This window comes from Corvus hawaiiensis, chromosome 9 (assembly GCF_020740725.1).
Source record: "Corvus hawaiiensis isolate bCorHaw1 chromosome 9, bCorHaw1.pri.cur, whole genome shotgun sequence".
Lineage (NCBI taxonomy): Eukaryota > Metazoa > Chordata > Aves > Passeriformes > Corvidae > Corvus > Corvus hawaiiensis.
In genome coordinates this window covers 17,391,566-17,412,662 of record NC_063221.1, presented here as the reverse complement: position 1 = coordinate 17,412,662, position 21,097 = coordinate 17,391,566, and the positions used below count along the sequence as shown (strand labels likewise).

Below are 21,097 nucleotides of genomic sequence, written 5' to 3'. Positions count from 1 at the left end.
TCACCAACTGAGCTCAAGTCTTGCAGCTTGGTTTATTTAGTAGAGCTGTCAAACTTAGAAAAGAGATTTTCATGGATGTGGGGTATAGGATCAAGTTCATAATTTCATAAACTTAAAAAGTAGCTTCTATCAATCCACAGTTCTCTAAATTCCTTTACAGACACTGAATGAGTGTCGAAGAATTGTATCATTCAATGACATGATAATTGAGAACTTCTGATGATGTGAATTCTTTTATTATTTACAGTGTATACTGTCACTGGAAGAATACTGGCTTTGCAGTGAATAACTGAGATAGACTTAATCTCTTGTTTCTCTCAATGTAAAATTCTAAATACTGTTCTACCTTTTTTTTTTTTCTTTTTTTTTGCAATTTTTCTTTCCAGGTGTAATGAGGACTTGATGATCTTGTGGAAGAGAAATGAATCTACTAAAATCCTTTCTCGTATATAGGGTTAAGTATTGCACTCAGGAGGATAATGTTCCAGTGGAATTGCAGTCTTCCCATAACAGTTTAGACTTTGGTAAAGCAAGTGGATGAGTCATTGCAGGGGTTTGATGGCTGAAAAGATTGATTAATAATTAATTTAAAAACAAGATGCCCTTTCCTCTGTGTCCTAGCTTTCAGGCATTCAAAAGATCATCAGATTCCCACATGTAGTTTAACATTTGAGTACTAGGAACGTGTTTGTTTTGATGTCTTTCCCTGAACTGCAAATGTTGCTTTGTCTTTGCTTTTGCTCACACATTATTTAAAGAGATATAAATGTCAGATTTGATTCAAGTGTTTTGATGAGGTTACAGCACTTTGAAGGAGCCAAATGTTCTCATTTGGTGTGTTAGGGTTATGCTTACCTCATGACCTTTTTGAAGTGCACTGGTATACCAGGTGCTGCATGGCTAATGGCATTCCTGATTTTCAGGAATTCTCACATACAGGTTGTTTACTTTTCTTCAATAGACATTTGTCAGTGAAGGATTTGTATTTCTACAGGTTTGCATTTGAGCTGGGTGTCTAATGGGAAACCCTGGGCCCAGGGTGCTTTCTGCCTTTATGCTGGGATAGTGGTAAAAGTGAAGAATGCTGCTGACTGCAGTGTGACCCTGAAGGGATGACTCAAAATGAGCCCTCTGAATTCAGTTAAATTAACATAAATAATGTCTGCTTTAAGGGGGGTTCAATTGTAGTAGGTCAAAGATGCGAGGTCAATCAAAACCAATCCATGAAAGACATGGAAGCTTCAGCAACCTTTTGGAATCCTTTAAGAGGTTAATTGATACCCTCTTGAGTGTTCCTGTCTGGGGCAGACCTTTGATACAAGATAGGTCTTGTGACTCTGATGTTAGAAGAGGTAATAAGCTGTGTTTTGTCTTTTTGGTAAATTAAAAGCACGCTATGTGCAATCCTGGGCAATTTTGGTACTGAATCGTGAATGTTTAGTGCATGGTGAACATCCATTTAGGCATTTGTTTGCTGACAGTGTACAAAAAGCCACTGCCCAACCTTTCATTTTTATTTATTTATAAGAGTGAAAGGTGAATGAAAATGTGTAATAATCTTAACTTGAGCTATTGCTATCATTCATAATTTAAACTTGAAATGCTTCACATTTTCAGTACAGTGGTTCTCTTAATCATTAAATTCTGAACTATGGCTTGGCTGTAGTCTTCTAATCAGGCTTCTGTAAAAAGAGAAAGGCTGCCAGGTATTTGGCACTATGGTGTAGCTATGACCTTCCGGTGTTGGTGTTCGTGACATTGCATGTTGTCAGGTATGTAGGGTACAGCAGCTGACCCTTGCACTTTGCAAAGCCTCAGTCTTTGAAGATTTGTCTAAAATTTCCAGCCTGCAGATAATGAAATACTTTGGCTTCCTTTAGCTGTGACCATTATTTTGCTGTAGTCAAAAGTTAAGATTTAGTTGTACTGCTTTATAAATGCTGTATAACAGCATTTATTGCATACTGCAGAGTTACTATGAGTGGGGATTTAGCCTTTGCAAGGGTAGCATTAGAGTTAGGCTTTAGTAAGTTTTTTAAAAAGAGGTTGTTTGACCTTTGTAGTAAAACTGCCATTTGCCTGGGAACAGACTATGGAAGGAGAAAGTTCTTCCTCCCCCCGCCTCTTTAATTTGTGTTAAAAGCACTGAAAGTGGGAAATGTGGAGATGAGATTTTAGCTGCAGGGAAGAATATGCAATTTTATTTATAAAACTAGACCTTCCTGAATGCTTGTTTTACTCCAGTAAAACCTCCTTTGGTAAACGTCATATGCAGGATTGAGTGGGTGTTCACCTGCTGGCTTGTAGAGAGAGTAGGACAGGAAAGCAGTTTGCTTTTGAGGGGTGCTGGGAAGAAGTGGATGATTTCACAGCTTGAAGTAGATAAAACTTGCTCTGGTGTCAGTATGGGCAGTGGGATTTGACAAGAAGTGGGAGGGGAGAAGGATGTGTGTGACTAGGGTGATACTTTGCATTGTGGAAGGAAGAAGCAGGGACTGGAATTCATAGTTTGACATTTTTGAATGTGAGAAAGAAGCCAAAGGAAGCTAGTGGGTGTTGGGACATGACTGATTTGCTCCAGTTTACAAAGTAGGTGTGGACAGCAGAAATCAGAAGGACAGCAAGAAATCACCAGGTTTTGTTTTAACTGAAGGGGCAAAAAACTGCAGATGGAATGGTCACCCAAGGCACCCTGGCCTGCTCTAAGTCCTGATGTTGCAGCCTGGCAGTGCAGCTGTTTTCAGTTCACAGCTTGAGCACCACTTCACTCTGGCTTCCTGACATTGGAAACCTCCTAAGGCGGAGAAGTCCCTAAAGAGAAGTAGTTGCAGTTACATTAGCTTTTCCTGGGACCACTGCAGAACCCCTGGATGAATGAGACAGGGGTCAGAGATGGATTGGTGTTTCCTCCAGACCTTATCAGATTTGCCTGCGGAGAGAGATTTGTGAGTTGAGTAATGGTGCTGTAAGAGGATTCCACGGCAGAGCGGGTGAATCTGGCTATTGGAACTTGCCCTAAGGAACCAGACTCACCAGGGCAGCTCCCCTGAGTGTCTTGGTCCAGAGCCTGTGAAGTGGGAGTTAACATACACAAAATATGTGGCTGGGCAATCCTTTTGCATTAACTTTGGTAACTTTTGTAAGGTATTGCTTGTTAATTACCTCACTGTTGAATAGGTGAGAAGTAAGATTGGGGTTTTTTTCTTTTTATTAAGCTGAACTGGAAATAGTCCCTATGGGTTTTGAGGCTTGGCCACAAGAACATTACTTATCATGTGGTGTCACATCAGCTGAAATCCTCAGACAGTAAGGCTGCTGGATTTCCCGACTCTTGCCTTTCTCCTAGTCTGTCACAATTCTTCCACCATTCAGACTGGTGTTTCTTGTATGTTTGGGTTACAGGGGTAACAAAGCTTGTGAAACATGACAGTCTGTGAAAAATCAGTCTGTAATGTTCCTTCAGCTTTTCCAATGGGATAATTTTTCACATGTACATTTGCATTAATAGCAGTTGGCTTCTAGTTAATAAATACAGTGCCCTGTGAAATTAATGGGTTATTAGGGTTGGATGAGATCCTATGGTGCCCTTAGTGCTGCAGCTTTCACTAGCTAGCTCTGCCTTTGCTTGTGTGCACAGCAGAGTTGTTTACATGTTAGGAATATGCTAGAGGCAAGGAGAAAGGAACAGCTTTAATGTGATGCAGCTTAGATGCTCTGTGGGGGAGGCCTCAGAATTGTTCATAACAGGATCAAATGTCAATCAATGTTTCAAGAAGAATAAAGTTACTGTTTATGAGAAAATTAAAGAATCGTATATTACATGCTTTTCCTCCATCTATTTTTGATCCTGTCTAGGAAAATGTCCCTCTCCTGTGGCTCTTTTGAACCCTGTAAGAGTATCAGTGGTGCCTAGGAGAGGCATCTATGCAGACCTCTCCTTTTGGCTCCAGCCACTTCTCTGGGCTGCCTCTGGTAAGGAAACAAGTAATATGCCAGCCAGCTTCTTTCAGCTCTTCCATGAAAAGCCTGGTAGTCGTGTTGCTGAGGATGCTGCTGGAACATTGTGGCTACTATTAAATTTCTTTTACAGGCACATCTGGGGATTTACTGCTCCATAGAGTAAGAAAACAGTTACTTCTGACATCAAGCCATGAACATGAGAAAATGGCTCCTCCCTCATTGCAAGGGAGGAGAGAGAGAACTGGAGAAGAAAATAGCTGAAAACCTCCTCCTCTCCCTCCAGAGCTATTTTTTGTCAGTGACAGAGAATGGTGGGATGCGCAATGCTGATCTATATCTGCAGGAGGCTGTGGCTCTGATGTGAAGATTTATCCCCAGGAAAAAACAATGAGAGCCTAGCTGTGGGGGAGGGAGCATCCAAAGTCAAAGCACTTCTCTGCTGGTTCTGCACCTGCAGTTTCTGTTCCAAGCTGCTTTGCATGGTAGGCAGGTGATGCTTAAAATCTGTCAAGAAGGGGCTGTCACATTCTGTCTTATATTGTGCCCCATGTGTCAGCTGTCAGGACAACAGGCTGGGGTTTGGGAGAGCAGCTGGGGAATGCAGTTTGTGGAGAAAGGGAAGGGAAGGAATGGAGAAGAATCATGGATAATTGTCAGAATAAGAGCCTTTTCAAGCTAAGGCTAGGCGCCTGCTGGAAATGCTTCTCTAAAACCTGGCAAATACACAGCCAGAAATTCAATTTACCAGAATTCAAGCTTTTCTGATTGTGTGGCTTCTTGCATTCTTCTTAGAATGGTTTGGTGTTCAACCAGTGTCCTGATGTGTTGTGTTGTCTGGGCCTGTCTCCCAAGGGAGATATTTTGGACAGTTACTCCTGAGTAAATTCTGTGTGTCATTCTGGAGTTAAGTCTTGTCTTCACATGCCATTAAGAAATTATTCAAGTCAGCTGAAGGTGTGAATTTAAAGTGAATTGCTTCAACTATCCTACATCTTTGAGGCAGAATAATTGAGAGTCACTCTGATTCTGAAAAAGAACATTTTTTTGTTCTTTTCATCAAGCAGTTCAATCAATCAGTTTTTTAATTTGCATGGTTTTTGTTTTAAGAATTAATCCTAAGTGCCTTATGCAGACAAAGCCTCAAAGTGGATTATATTATATAGGAAGGCTGTTCTTAAGGATTTGGGAAGCTTTATATGGATGCAGATGTATTACTAGTCAGGAATAGCACTTGTATTTAAAGTCACCCTGTACTTTCATCTGAATTCATTATTCAAGCTTCTGACTCTGCTAACCTTAAGCAGAAATTATGAGAGGATGTGAACTGACTTTAGTCCTTGCAATAGACCTTTGGAATGCTGCTAATGGCATCCTTTAAAGCTGTCACTAACCGTGTAATGACTGAAAATTTCAGTAGAAACTTCTAGTTCACATATTGAATCTTTTATGGTGAATGGAGTGCACTTAAGTGGGTAAAGCTGCTGATGTCTTCTAAGATTTTTCTAAGCTGATGGGAGGAGGGTGAAGGAAGTTAGAGGAGTACAAGCCCTCCAAGCAAATCTTGGACTTCCACCCCAAACTGAAATTCTTCCCATCCCATACAAAGTTTTTTCAGGTGTGTGTATGAAGCAGGGAACATTTGCAAAATCTGGGTAGTAGGAAGAGGCTGAATGTTCTGTTATCTGAGGCTTTTGGCAACCTGCATAGTTATGTTTGCTTCAAGCCTGAGAGAAAGGGACAGAGGAATCTGGCACAGGGATTGTGCACTTTAGACTAAACTGTTTGTGCAGATTGGCAGTTTTGAACATTTGCTGCCTAATTCAGGGAGAATTTGTTGGAAAAGTTATGGGCAGAGCTCTCCATTTTGCATTTTAATGCACTGCTACAGTCTTTTTTTTCTCCTTTTCTTCCTATTTTAATAAAAAGAGGAATGTTTGAACCACTGTAGGTATTCTTCCTTAGTCATTTTCAGTTCTGCAAAATAAGTTGCTGTGGCTGATGTACAGGAAGAACACAGGTTATTTCCTTTTCAGTTACTGAATTTAGGCTTGTGAAACATCGTAGGGAATTTCTAATTTAACTGAATTCATGCAAGTATGTGTTTCAGCAGCCATGTGCGATTAGGTGGAAGTTCCATCGTGTATGTTGAACTGCAGAATTCTATCTGTAGACTGCTACTGCCATGCTTCTAGAACACATAACAGATCACTGTGTATGAATACTTAGAATATTATTTAAATAAAGTTGTGAAAATGGCAGGTTCTGAATGTTTTTCTTACTGCTGAGGCAGTTAAAATGTCAAATGTTGTAGTTTTCTTGCTGAATACTTTGTTTTATTGCCCTGTGAAAGGCTTGGTCCTAGAGGCTAAGGACTGATTCTGTACTAAAGTTTAATTGACTGGATGGGCAAATCCAAGTAGAGCACAGATGCCTCTCACCTTGAGCAGATGTGGGATATTTTGTCTACACTCTGAGTGCATGTGCTTTGCACTGCCTTTCTTGACTGAGGAGCAGTGCAGTTTCTGTGGCAGTGTCCCACTGGGATCAGACTGAGGTCGGTTCATTTTGTCTTGTTCATCAAACAAGCAGCAGATGGCTGGGCTGTGCAGAAGCTGTTACCTGGAGTGAGGGTCAGGCTGATGGAGAGGAGTCAAAATATGGATATTGTCCAGTCTGGTTGACTTACCAAGTTGCTTACTTGGTAAATACCTCATCTTTACACTCAAGAAGTAGATTTTGAAGGGCTTTTTAGAGGTGTCTGAAATGGCTGATCAGCAAATGTACAGGTTTGTTTCCCTTTGTACACTCTGTTTAGTTTTGTTTTGGTTGCTTCCAGAGTGCTGAACATCCTATTGGCATCATGGAAACATGTTCAGTGCCATGGAAATTTAGGCCACTGCAGGTCAATTCTTGTTTCAGGTCTTCAGCTGAGAAAGCTACTGTGGACTTTGGTATCACACAGCTAAAAGTTGGTGGTTGCCATGGGACCACTGAGTGTGACCCATTAATGTAAAGGGTAGACAAACAGAGAACAGCCCCAAAGAAATTATACTTAATGCTTCAAAAGAGCGTATTTGTCATCACAGAGAACTTGATGTTACTGTAGGAAAAAAAAAGGTGAATGGAAAACAGGTCTCTGTAAGAAGATACTAAATAGTCCACAAGCTGAAATTCTGGTTTAAAGAAAGAAGACATCTCTACTAATAGCCCTCTGGTTTCAGGACACATCTAGAAATTTCAAAGAAAAAACGGTAATTAAGGGGGAAATGGATACATGGGAATGCAAGTTAGAAGTTAGGAAGTAAGAGAATTAACTGAATATTTTCTACAGCTGAGCTGTGTTAGAAATAATTCCAGTTACTAGACAGAGATAATAAAGTAGCTCATGCAAAAAAGTAGAAGGATTTGTTAATACTCTTCCATATTTGGGAAGGTATAGAATGTGATACCATCAATGCAATTCCAACAGAGAAGTAAGTCTGATTTAATAAATTAAAATTCCTTCTAGGGATGCACATGTGTAAATCAGCAGCACTGTGGCTTGATTGTTTTAAAGACCTTGGTGAAAAGTCTTTAGGCCTGCAGACAGTTTTTAGTAACTGTTGGTTTTGAGTGTCTTAAAACCAACTGTGCCAGAATAGACAGGGAAAGAGTGGGAGATTGACTTAATCATCTTCCAGCTAGCTTGACATTAAGAGTCACCAAAATACTGGAAAAGTTAAAGCAACCAGGACTCTATGAGATTGGTAAAGCTGTGTCTTCGAAGTCATCTCATGTAAGGGGGAGGGAGACAGTTCAACCCATGTGGTCCTCTGCTGCTCCCTAGCTCCTTCCAAGTCCTGTCTCTTGTTCCCTTTCTCAGCAGCAGCAGAGGTAGTCAGTGAGGACTGCTGTGCCCCTTGGGGACTTGTGTCCTGACATGTTATGGCTCTGGGATATTGCAAAAGTAAACGAATTAAGAACTGACTAACTGATGTTTAAAAGTTAGTCACTTGTGGTGAATCATTATCAAATGGGAATGCTTCTAGAAGTCTTGTTTTAAGGATTGAGGTGAGGCCAGATTCCATTGAACCTTTTCATCAAGTAGCTGGAGACAAGGATAGGGTCTGTACTGATAAAATTGGCAGGCCATATCACACTAGGCAGTGTCGTAAACAAGGACAAGGCAGCTTGTACACAGGAATTTGCATAGCCTGGTGAACTGTATCAATCAAAAGTGCATTTTAATATAGTCTGCAATATCATGGGGCCTGCAGGTGTTGTACTTCAATGTAGTGACAGAATAGGAGCTTGGGGAGAAGACTGCTTGAGGTTACAGTGAGTCGACGACTGAACATGACTGCTGTCTTACAGGGCAGCAAAGGGCTATAACTTTGGGTGCAGGAGGGGCAATGGGCAAAGGAAGGTGAATCGTGTAGAATTCTGAGGTCACGAACAGCCTGTTGAAAATGGAGTGAGTTCACATAAGTCAGAGGAGATATTTGAAGGCTGACTGATGTTCTACAAGGAGAGCCTGAAAGGCTCATTCTGTTGCTGGGTTTGTTGTTTCTTAATAGATGAATGGAGGAACTTGATAATTGGTGGGAAGCACCTTCTGAGGGAGAGCATACTGGAGGCTAAAACACAAACAGAAACAGGCATGACACAGAACTGATGTCTGGGAGCTGCAGTCAGGCAATTGGAAATAAGTGCATTTGTAATGGCAAGAGAGCATAAGTGCTAGAACAAATAAATAACAGAGGAAAGGGGTGGATTCCACCCAAAATGTTCCCAGGGCCTGAAAGATTTTCTGAAAGTGTCCTTCCTGCTAAATACAGGAATTACTGAGTGTAGTGATTATGTGGTGTCCCACTGACTTCAGTAAGTCATAGATGGGACTATACAAACCTGCAAACCAAAATGTTCTTCATGTGTGCTGTGTAGTTGAGCATCAGCTTGCGTCTCTGCTAGAAATTGTATCTATATATAGCGTGGATGTGTGTGTGTGTATGTATGCTACATGAGGCATATACGTGGGTGGTGCCTCTTGGCCTGAGATACATAGCTCCTTTGTTAAATATTTCAAGAGCAACTGAAGAAACTGGAATCCACAATTGGTGACCAAGAGTTTCCTAACCATGCATGTGGTTCCTCATGGACTCAAACTGGCAGACATGAGTGCGTTTCCACGCTGCGTATGCTAGGAAGTAATCATTCTCTGCAGGGCGGACTAACTTGTATGTAATGCTGTCTGAACTCTTCTCTCTCTGGAACTGACCTTTTTTGCATATAATCAGTTTTGAAATCTTTGTGCTGCTCTTGTCTTGCAAAGCAGCAGCTTAGATCTTTCTGTTCCTCCTCTTGAAGGTGCATCTAAAGAAAGGTTGAGAAAAGGTAGAATGGAATGGAGTAAGTGCTGCAGCAGGCTCACAAGCAATGAGTTTGAGTAATATTTTTGAAGGGGTTTTGGGTGTGGTTTTTTTTTTCTTTTTTATAGTGGACAGTTAATTTCTGAAACTCACTGCTGCATGATACCATAACAGGTAAGAATTTATGTGATTCTAGGAAGGATTAGACGTGCAGGAAATGAAATTATTTTGTTTATATAAATGTATATAATCTCTTCTCCTAGGCTTATAAAACAGTTGGTAACAGTGGGGTCTAATGCGGTGGACTGATTATTCTATAGCTGTTTACTAGAAAACTTCTTTTGCTGTATCTGTTTCTAGCTACTTTCACAACAGGAACTGGTGATTCAGAGTTCTGTTTCTAAATTTAATATTAGAAGGAGCGTAATTCGGGCTGAAGGAACACTGAGGGTGTGTGTATGAAGGGGAGATGGCGATAAAGGGAGAACGCACCCTGTGTGCTAAAATGTGTCATTGTGCCTCTGATTGCAGGGCATACATGCTGATCTACATATAGAATATACATGGATCAGAGTTAGCAGGCTGGCTTTGAGCACTCAGCTTTTCAGTGATGATAATTGTACAGTATTCCTCTGTTGTATTAAATTAATTGATCTGCAGGGAAAATGAAGCATTGTTGAGGATTGATACCATCAAGAGGAGAGAGAAATAGAACAGAGCAAGGAGATTTAAGTTACAGAAAGAAGGTTTAGCTGTGGTTTTTTTCTCAGGCAAAAGTCTTCAGTTTCCTTTGTAGTTACCTCTTGACAGTTGTTTTGGAGAAAGCTTCTCTGTTGTTAAATAGAGAGTTACAAATGTTATAAGTTTCATTACTTTTTTCCCTTTTTTTCCTTCTCAAGGTTACATGTAGGTGAAACAGGCACACCCACAACTTTATTTGGTGTCACAATTGCATTTGGTAAATACAAGTGGACAGAAAATGTTGATGGGGAGATGCAGGTACAGGGATAATGACCGTGAGGGTTGTTTCACTGCTGCTTCCCTTTCATGGTCTCCAAGCCCTGGGATAGCTGCTCAGCATTGTTAGCAGTGTATACCTCAGTGTGCTCCTGAGATGTTATGTGAAGAGCAGAGAGCTCCTCTATGTTTGTCAGTGTGTCCATGAGGAAGCACATGGACATGCTCAAAGAAAACCAGTCAGCTCGGGATGGGTCTTGCAACCCACGTCTGTTCAGCGCCCGAGTCTTGGTGGAAAGCAATCTGCAGGATTATAAAGAGAGAGAAGTCTTAGAACAAGAATATGAGAAAAAGGGCGATGCAGTAAAAGTTTTAAAACTTGAGCAGCTAGGAAAGATGAAGCATTTTAGCATCGCTGTCCTTGTAGGTGGGAATGATTATTTTGTTGTCAGGCCATTGTGGCCCAAAGATGGGGACCAGTGAGCAGACTTCCTTTGAAGTTCTTTGCAAGCATAAAAGGAACACATCAGCCCTACCTCCACAGGCCGCCTTTCTAGCTTAATATATCGCTAATCTGGCAAAGAAGCAAATAAGGACACTGGGGTGTAAACAGAAGAAAATACGATATTGAAGTCATAGACGCTATGAATTGGCTCTTAAGAGCTGCATCAAGAGGCACAGTAAATTGTGATATTTTGTGGCTTTTGTATGACTGCCATATTTTTCCCTGCATGCAGTCATTCCAACACAAGTTAAATTCTTTGTTGTAGAAAAAGCTAAATATTTTTTAATGCTGAGTCTGAAACACAGATGATATACTGCAGCAAAAGACTCTCATGGGATTTTTTTACGAGATGGCTTTTATTTGTTAAATGAGTTTTCAGTAGTTCTTCAGTACATGCTATTGTATTGTTTGTGTGATGTCTTACAGTGTCACTGGTCTGATCTGGACTGTGATGACTGAATAAATTGCATCATTTGCTGACTGTGGAAAGATGGCTTGATCTGTAAGACACATTTGTGTATATGTGCATTTTGTAATGTAATTGTAACCATAAATTAAAGATGTTCAGTTAATGCCAAATACGAGCTGTATTTATAACTCTTGCTGTTCTTGTCTGCCCACAGGAGTTCCAAGAGTCAGAGGGGATCATAGAGGAAACTGAAGCTGCTTTTGTACTTTGAGGAGGGGAAAGTAATGAAATAAGTTATGTAGTTTAAGACATCTTGAAAATGGAGACTTTTAAGTGGTCTTTGGGCTTCTACCAGGGAACATGCTGCTGGCATTTAGGTTTTGTGCATTAGAGGAAATAAAACACTAAGAATCCCTTGGCTTTCATCTACAGAGAAATAGCTACACTTTGCGGCTGTGTTTTGGCCATGGTTGGGTTTTGGCATGGTTATGGTAATTTATAATTTTATGTCCTGTGGCTTTTCAGTGACTTAAAATTACTGAGAAGATATAGTTTACCCTGAAGTGGTTGGTGAGATGGTGTTACAGTTGGCAAGGAGATCTTCTCTAGGAGTTGGAGGGTCAGACCCTGTAGTCTATTGTGGCTTTGACAGTGACAGATGTCACAGAGGAGGACTGGAGAAAACTATAGTAGCTGGCTGTGGTGATACGATGTGGTTGATTGTTCCTTGCTGATCCTTGCCTTGGATCATAGAGGTGTAGACCTTGTAATTAAAAAGCTTAAGTGCAAGTCTCACTGGGAAAAGTTGAATATTTTATGTTAATATGATTATGCTTTTGCTTATTGCTAAAAAACTTCAATTTTGAGTCTGTGTTACAGTGAGGGAGATTTATTGAGATCTCTGTTCAAATTGCAGCTATTCACAAACAGCAACTCAGAGGCAAGAAATCATTTTATGTAACTTAATTTCAAGCATGCCATTGTCACATTATTTTTTTTGTTAACTGAGGGCAATGAAGATTCTGTAATAAATGAGTCATAATAGCATTATTGCTCTTATATAAATAATTTGAGGTCTTGCAGTCTAATCCTGTTGGCCTTTACCTCCATGACTGTTTTAATTTTTGATGGGGATTTTGTTTCTGTTTTAAACCACTTCATGATTACTCATTTCATACAGTCAATTGTTTCTTCCTCCTTTAGGGGCGGAAACAAAGCTTTATTTACAACTTGCTTCTCGTAATTTGACAAAGCAAATATCAGTGAATATGGCCAGCTTCAGCAAGTAAGTCTATGCAGAACACTTAAGAAGCACTATACCCAGATTAACTATGTGGAAAACTTAGCTCCACTTCCAAAGGAAGAGTTTCAGAGACTGGAGAGAAATGGTTTTATTTGTGAATTGTAAACTGCATTGAAATACCAAAATTTCCTGCTGCCTTGTGTCTTTCAATGATGCATTTGTTAAATCACTTTTCATAGTAGAGTTGCATAGTAGAGAATAATTCCAACACACTGCCAATACTTGAAAACTTTTTTTAGGATGACTTTACTTTGTGATTACTGCTGAAGTCAAAGTGTTGTTAATGTAGAAAATAAAAGATTTATTCCAATTTCTAGCCCATGGTAGAAACTTAAAGTTTCTTCCTTTTCATAACTGGTCAGTCTTGAAACTCTGCCTTCCTCAAACTCTCTGTTGTATTATATAGTAGGAAATCTGATGCAATTCAACTGAATTTTTGGGCCATAAGCCTTTTGAAACAGGATGACGCACTGTATAATGCAGTAAGGCTTTGATATAGATTAGGGAATTGAACCTTTTATGCAATATAAATATCAAGTGCTAGCAGAGTCTTTGTCCAAAAATCACTTTTTTTTTTCTTGTTTATTTCAATTTGAAGAAACTGATCAGGACACAAGAGATGGAAACGCAAGGTGCCTGGAACATACAATTCAAGTATTGTGAACGGTAGTGAGTGGCATCTGACGCATGGCATGATGAGGCAGAGACAGTGTGCCCCTGCTGAGCCAGGAGCAGGATTGTCGTCGTGGTCTGTCTCATACAGAATGTTTTAACCCAACGGGAGCTCTGCCTCTCAGAACAGAGCAAGCAGCATAATAAGCTATCAGCCGTATTTCAGGACTAGGCTGCAACAACAGTGCCTGCTTATGTGTGGTGAGCAAGGATCCAGCTTTGGTATTGTGATCCAGGGCTTCTTCACAGTGAACATGGACATGGCTATGCCCATATGCAAGAATTTAGAGCTCACAGTCATAGCATCATCACCTGCCTTCTTAAAGTCACACTTTTGGGCCTTACCTGCTAGGTCAGTTGGTGCTGTGTGTGGATGTCCCAAGCTTTGTGAAGGGGGTAGAGAACAGTACTTCACTTTGGCTTCCCAGAGCAAATCTGTTCTTGGGAAATTGAAACCAGTGAATAATTTACTTAAATTCTCATTAATCCAAAGGTGCTTGGTTGTTTTATATCTAAGAGAAAGAGTTTTTCTTTTAGCCTTTGAGGAACTTGAAACTGAGATTAGAATTTCTGTTTAGTCTAAAAGGGAACAAAAACTATCATAGAGTTCTAGGCCTTGATAAAATTTTTCATGTTTAAAAAAAATGTACTTCAGGCATGATTTGGCAGGCAGAACTCCTGGTCAAAGACAGGCTGTTACAAAACTTTATCTTAAATTAAATGGGTGGTTTCGTTTGTGTTTTGGTCTGGCCATGACAAATCCTAAAGTCTTGACTGATGGGTATGTAGTCATATGTATATTATTGCTGTACACCCACACACACAGGCAGTCGTCCAAGTGTGCAATGAGATAACAGGAAAATGTAAATAAAGTGGATGGCTAGTTGTCCTAATGTTCTTGAGTAGATCCTTGTGAAAATAATGCCAGACAGACTTAAAAATAGGTCTGTATCGAAGATGACTTGCATTCAGCTATGACGTGATACAGGTCACTGTGTGGGAAATTGTGGCCATTTTGTGTTTTATTTTGTGTTGAGTCAACAACTTGAAATGCAAACCAAGAGCTCAAATAATGCCTGCTGTCCCTGGTAGTTGCAGGATGCCTCCAGGCTACCCTGTTCTGAGAGGGGTGTTTGCAGGCTCATGGGGCCATGCTACCTGATCACTGTGAGTGCCTGGAGGTCTCTGCCTGCCTGGGCGGGGGAACACTGTAGTTGTTCAGTCTCTCACCACCACCACTGCTCCAGAACTGGTGTTTTCTGGTGGTGTTACGTTCCAGTTTGACTAAATTTAGAAATATATCCTCTGAGAGAAGGCAGGTCACAACCACCCCTCCCCCACAAAGTTCGGGTAAAAATAAATTTTCCTCGAAGGAAAGTGAAAGAGATAAAAACAATTTATTTAATAAACACACAGGAAAAGGAATAATGATGCTAAATAATAAAACCTCTCGCTCTGCTGAGAGGAACCTGGGAAAATTTCAGAGTCCTTCTGTAGATCTCTCTGTCCCCCTCCTTGGAGCTGGGATGGGGTGGTGGGCCCACCTCCAGGGCCAAGGCCTCAGTGGAAGGTCCTCCCAATGTATTCTGATGTTGAAACCGTCCAGCAGAGAGAAAAGGGAAAAAACGAAGTCCCAGGAAAACAAAAGTTCAACTCTCCAGAGGAAAAGGAGCTGAGGGACAAAACCTACTGGAAGCTGGCTGGAAAGAAAAGCAAGCCGGGTGCTTCCCTTCCCTCTCGCTCTCCTGCTGCAGCTGAAAAAAAGTCTCTGTGTGACCTTGAACAAGCTGCAAACTGCTTTGAAAAAATTTTGCTCAGTTTTTCCTTCCCTCTCTCAGGCTCAGTTTAAAGGCATAGAAAGGCACAAAAATTAATTTCTGGGCATAGGGCAGCGATATGGGATACACATCATAAAGTCACCCCAAGACATGTTACAAGATAAAAACATCAGTTGCTCCATCCTGCTTTGAGTAGGTGATGCCTAGTGCATCACACATGCCTGTAGAAATACTGCTGGATGTGATGTTAAGAATTTGCCTTAGGACAAGTCCTTGCTCTGCTCAGGACACCAGGGCAGCAAGGGGGGCTGGATTGCACCTCTTTCTGAAAGCCTTGCATTATGCTAGATGGAAGTCACAGTGAGAGCCAGAATGCTGAAATCACTGATGTACTTGCGCAAGCTCAGACTTTACATTTCCCCTTTTTTTTTTGAAATCTTGGCATGTTGGTGGAAGGACTGGAAGGTGATTTAGAAGGTAAGGACCCTTCTTCTGCCAGGTCAGTATGATGCAGTGCTGTGTCCTGAACTTGCCTTGCTGGTTATCCATGCTTGCACAGAATCTCCTGGGATCTCCTGGGGACCTGACTGGGGTCTGCTGAAGGATGTGAAAATTACTTACAATGGCAACAACAAAACCTGTTTTGTTTTCCTCCAGTCAGAGGGCACTCAGCTTTTATTTTTGGAGCAGCTATTGTGCTACCCTTAAGTGATGTGAAACTTGCTAAAACAAGTTCAAATGGCAAGTACCTAGGATAAGGGGAAGCTGCCTGCAGAATAAAAAAGCTGCTTCTGCACTGATTTTCTGATTTGGCCATCCAGGCAGGTGTTGGCTGTAAAAGACAGACAGTGACATGATACATGGATGCATGTCTGTGAAGGTGGCTGCCAAAAATTTTAGTGCAAGTGTGTGTGTAAGCCTGTAGTAATTATGAAAAAGTCGTAAGTGCTGGAGCAGGAGTGGTATCTGTAGATGGGATTGAATAAAGTGTCTCCTTTCTGTATTTTTATTTTGCTCGAGTTGAAGTATAAACTCAGCTTCATTATCTGTTTTAAAACAGATTTGACTGGAAAGGAAAGCTTCATTGTCCATTTCACTGGAAAGGCAGGTTGCAAGAGTTGTTACTTTTAGTACCTTATTTTTGAGATAGCATCATACTCAAACCAGTGGGAAGGAGTATGGCTAAGTATATAGGAATGCTGTAATTGTAAAGGGATTTATTTGGACATAATGTTAAGCCTTCTCAAAGATGGCAGTGCATTAAAACATTAAATTTGATTATACTTTAATCATGCTGTTATCCCACTTTTTTATCTTTTTCTGGAAGCCTGAGGGAGTTTGGTTTTTGGCTTTGAATGTTACAGCCACAAACATGCTTATCATTGCCTAACAAATAATCACTTTTAGATTGTGAGCCTTCAGGGGCAAGGGTTGTCTGCCCACTCCCTGCTGGAGGGCCCTCAGTGCAGAGGTTACAATTCCAGCTGGAGCATTTGAGTCAAATAATCATATAAATTTAGCAATAGTAAATATTTGAACTGGAGGTTGTATGGATCTGCTGGTGCTGGTGAATGGCATCAAGCAGCACAATGGAACCTTACTGAACCTTTTTGCAGAGCTGAAAGCTTGCTTGTTAGAGCAGGAGTGCTGCAATCTCTGGGAGGACAGCAAGTCTTAGAACATTCTTTCTGTTCTTAAGGCAGTGTTTTGCATGGGGTTTTGAGAAAATAAAGCGTAAAAAGGAAGGAGGTGATCTGAACTCATCAGCAAAATTTCAAAAGAGCCCCCAAAATACATGTTGCAGCACAATTTCTTTTTATGCTTAAGTACTGTAGTACACACCCTGAACCAAACAATTATGGGACTAGATGGACTAAGCAAATAGCTTATCTCTTACAGAAAGCAGCTTAAGTTTAGAAGAGGAAAAAGAATTATAGTAAACTTAAATAAATCCGTTTGAGGATAAATGCTTCAGCTGCAGGCATTTTTCCGGGCATGAAACCACTGGAGGTTCAGCTATTAAAAGCTTGGCAGGAATGTGGTAACCATTAATAACCCATCCTTCATCTGCTGATCAGAGTTTTATGTGAGAAGTCATAGTTGTTACCCATCTGGCAGGATGTCTGAGGTGTAGAAGATCTCTCTGCTTGATAAAGAGCAGGTAGTGTTGGCAGCAGGCTATCAGTTTTGTAGTCTCTGCCCTGGGTTGGGGGAGACAGGATGCTGGGGGGTGTCAGGGGCTGCTTGGCTGTTATGTTGAGTAGTTTCTGTGACATGGCTTTACAGCTGGACCTTGGCTTGAGTGAGGAAGTATCCCCTTCTCCCTGGGGATAAAAGAAGCTGTGTGACATTTAAATAGGAACAAAGTTAGACTGTTGTCCCATAAGGAGTCGGAGAGACTGTGTATTTTAAAATTGAGGGTACAGCCTATTTACTGAGCTGTAAACTAGCATTTTAATTTTTTTATCAAAGCAGCAGAGTGGGTAAAAGGAAAGGTGGACTTCAAGCGTGTTTTTTCATATCCTGATTCTCAGCTGCACTTAATGCACCTTCCTACTGCTCTTGCCACAGAAAAGATCTTGGCAGAAATAGAGGAAATCTGATTGTGAGTAGGAGGCTTGTGTTTACATGTAGCTGCCTGTGTCACTGGGCACTTTTTTGTGGGTATGCACATGCTTAATTTGTGTTCGTTGTTTTAAGTTTTTAATTTAAGTGTGGCCTTTCCTAGATTGCTTTTAAATAATGGGTATAATGAAAGTGTCACTGCAGATATTTGAAAATACAGTAGCTTATATGTGTGCAAATCTTTATGAAACTTCTGTTCAGCATGTAACCCAGTGAGAGTCACGGTGTTTGTAGGCTGAAGAGATGAACCTGCTCAGATAGGGAATAATGGAGCCTGTTCTTTAGTGAAAGTTTTGTCTGTTCTTGGCTGTAGATCTCCATGAGGTTGCTGTTAATGTTCCCGTGCAAGGTTGCTTACATGTCCATTAAAAATAAAAGGAAGGAGAAAGTATTCATTGAAAATAGTTTACTGTAGTTACTTGGTAAACCTGCTTCCATATGGATGGGAATGCAGTTTAGAAATTAAGTAAAACAAGACTTCAGTACCATGAGTTAAGGTGGAGAGGTCATTTTGCCCTGAAGAGGTGCTATTAAAATCTCCAGCAACACATTCCTTTCTCTTTGGTAGGCACTCCTTCTTATTTCGGTACATTTAGGGTGTGTAGTTAGAGCTACTAATATGTTCTGTAAATTATTTGTATCTTTACATTCTGTGGCTTAAAACCACCAAACTATCAGCTCCGATGTATGCCAGGTTAAATTTCTTACCACTTTGAAGTTGCCACAGTTCCAAGTGAATTCGGAAGGAGAGACAGACTCTGGTAGTGTGTGTGGCTGTGCATGAGAAAGGAGTATTTTTCAGAGGAATTGCATGAGTTGCTGAGTGCTATCTGTATCTGAGATCAAGCAATTTCATGTAACAAACTTTGTAGCCATGTGGACTTATCTATGTAAAAGCAAATTTAAACAACTTGGGTCTAAACCATTTTTAACTGTTCTATTTTTCAGATTTCTAAACTAAAAAAGAAATAAAAGTTTGTTTTATTGTTTTACTTTTTTTCGTCTTCCAATCCTTTTAATTTATTTTTAATTGTATTGCTGGGTTGTTTTTAGTGATAAAAAGCAGCCTCTAGGGACAAGAGCTACCAGATGTGCTTTTATTTTGTTGCAGCTTGCTTTTGCAACTTGATAAATTCCCAAAGTGCTCTGGTTAGTAGAAGTGACAGATGTTTACTGTGTGTTCCTCTACTTCTGATAGTGGTCATGAAAACACTGCAGAAACCTCACGGCCTAAAAGACAGGGGAACAACAGATTTAGAAATGGCAAAAGGATTAAATATTTATACTTGAGCGCAAGCAGCTGTTAGTTTAGTGTACATTGTACATCCATGCCAGCACAGGTTAAATCAACTTCAGTAGTTTTCAGTTGAGTCTGCACTTGAGTAAAAGTGCTTGGTGTTAAACTGGGAGCACTGCACGCACAAGTTAGGCTGTCTTTTCAAGATTACTGTCTGGCTGTTTTGGGAATTCTGTGAAATGAGATACAAAGTGTCTGCTCACTATTTTTGCTCTCTAGTTGGGTGAAATAGAAAATGCTGTTGGAAATTTGGTTGCTCAGCCTTGGTGGTGCGAGTTTGATCACTGGGGATGTGCTGCCTCAGATAAAAGAAGGATGAATTGGCATTGTGTAAATAAGAGTGGTTGTAGCAGCAGTGTAAGGGCGGGAGTGCATGTGCCGGGGTATATCCAAGGCGTGTTCTTTGCCTTTATGTGCCAGGTCCTTGCCACTCTGCTGGAGGATTTCTGTTCTGGCAGCTGTGCCCATGAAATGCCTGTGCATTCATTCAATGCCTGTTGCTTACAGCTATGAAAAGCATCTGAAGTTCAGTATTTACCCTACTGGTAAATGTCTCATTAACCATCTCTTTTGGTTTCTTGCATGTTGCCTTGCTAGGTGGTTTGTTTTGTAACTGTAAAATCACATGTGGTTAACTGACTTCAACTGGAACATATCTAATCCTGAGCTGTTTACCAGATATATAGACCAATGAAGAGGGATGCTCAAGGACCACTCTCTCCAGTCTTGTTTGCTTCTCCCATCTCTTCTCTCCTGCCCTTCATGGTCTCTGACCCTGCTAACCTGTGAGAAGTAAGGATGGAGCAGTGTTGCTGAACATCCAGCTTTTAGGGTCTCCCCGAGCTTTCTGAAGTATAGTGGGCACCTGCTCTGCACTCTGAAGCCTGGGGTTAAATGTCAATAAAAACTGAAGCTTGCACTTTTGGCCAAAGCAGCTCTTTTATAAGAGCATGCTCAGGAGTACTGCAGTAGGCAAAGTGGGAAGTTGTTCATTTTCTGTGCTCTGTAGACACAGAATTTGCATGCAGCAAATACAGAGTTAATTGTGTTAATAACTTGGGGGTTTTTTTGGGAGCTCTAATTGTGTTAATAATCTTTGGGTACTTTGGGGAGCTACTCAGAAATGTAACAATGGGCTCCTGTTTTGAAAGTCATCTTTAAACAGACCTCTCCGGTCATTTACAGTAAGGCAAGAATGAGGTAAGATTTGACAGTTTATTGTTAGGGAAATAATGGCTGCTAATACTGCTTTCTAAATATCACATTGATTTCAAAACCATCTGTGTAGGAGTGGTGTATGGCACTAGACCTTCAAAGAACTGGTAAACAAGGAAGATTCAGTGTAAACACTTAAATAGCATCATCCAAAAGTAGGTTAGAGTGTTACACAACCTGAAAAAGCCCAGCTTTGAAGGGCAGCATTTTTTAAGATTTTAAAAAAGAAAAAAGTGGGTTTTTATAGATTTCATTTTTGTAAATGGTACTAATTTGATATTGATTATGTAAAGAATCTTATTTTTGTCTCCAGCTTACTGAAGCCTAATATTTCTTTATGCAGTCTAAGAGAAATTAGATTTTGATAATTTTTTTTGCAAGTTACTGTCAGTGAAGTTCATGTTGTTCACAAAGGTGATGCTTCCTTAGTTGGAGAATGTATTTGCGGACTATATCGGAGATTATATATATTATGTATATAAATATATAGATATATATATATAGAAAGAGAGGGGGAGATTATATATCCCCTTTAAAGGAAAGTCCAAAATTATAGCTGTGCAGTTTGGACAGTGGGATGTGGGAACTGGGGAGATGGGTTAGATTTGGGGGGTTTTGTTTGGTTTTGGTTTTCAAATAATCAGTGTATGAGTCGTGCTAATTATTCCTCCTTGATCATTTAAGTGTGTTATCAAATAAGAGCATCATATGTTTCTATATATATTTATCTAATGTGAGTTCATGAAAAGCTATTGTGGATCTCTTGTTCCTTGGTTGAAATGTTTTTCTCTCTAGGAAATAACCTTTCAGCTTTATGTTCGTTGCTTTTCCTTATCCAGTCATGATCCATTACAGAGTAGCAAACAAAAATAAACCAAACTAGATCTTGCAGATTGATTTAAAATGGGTAGATTTGATTGCTGTCAGATGTTTAGGGAAGAAACAGTAAGTGGGAATTCTTGTCATTCTAATTGGGTGGAAAGAAATAATGGAAATCTTTTTCTATGCAACTTTTTATGTTAAATCTT

At 40.3% G+C, this 21,097-nt stretch overlaps 1 protein-coding gene across 5 annotated transcripts in view; it reads left to right on the top strand.

Annotated features, from left to right (window-relative positions):
- Positions 1 to 21,097, top strand: part of LRRC8D (leucine rich repeat containing 8 VRAC subunit D) — a 53,408-nt gene that overhangs the window by 20,575 nt on the left and 11,736 nt on the right. The gene's annotated exons all lie outside the window — the stretch shown is intronic.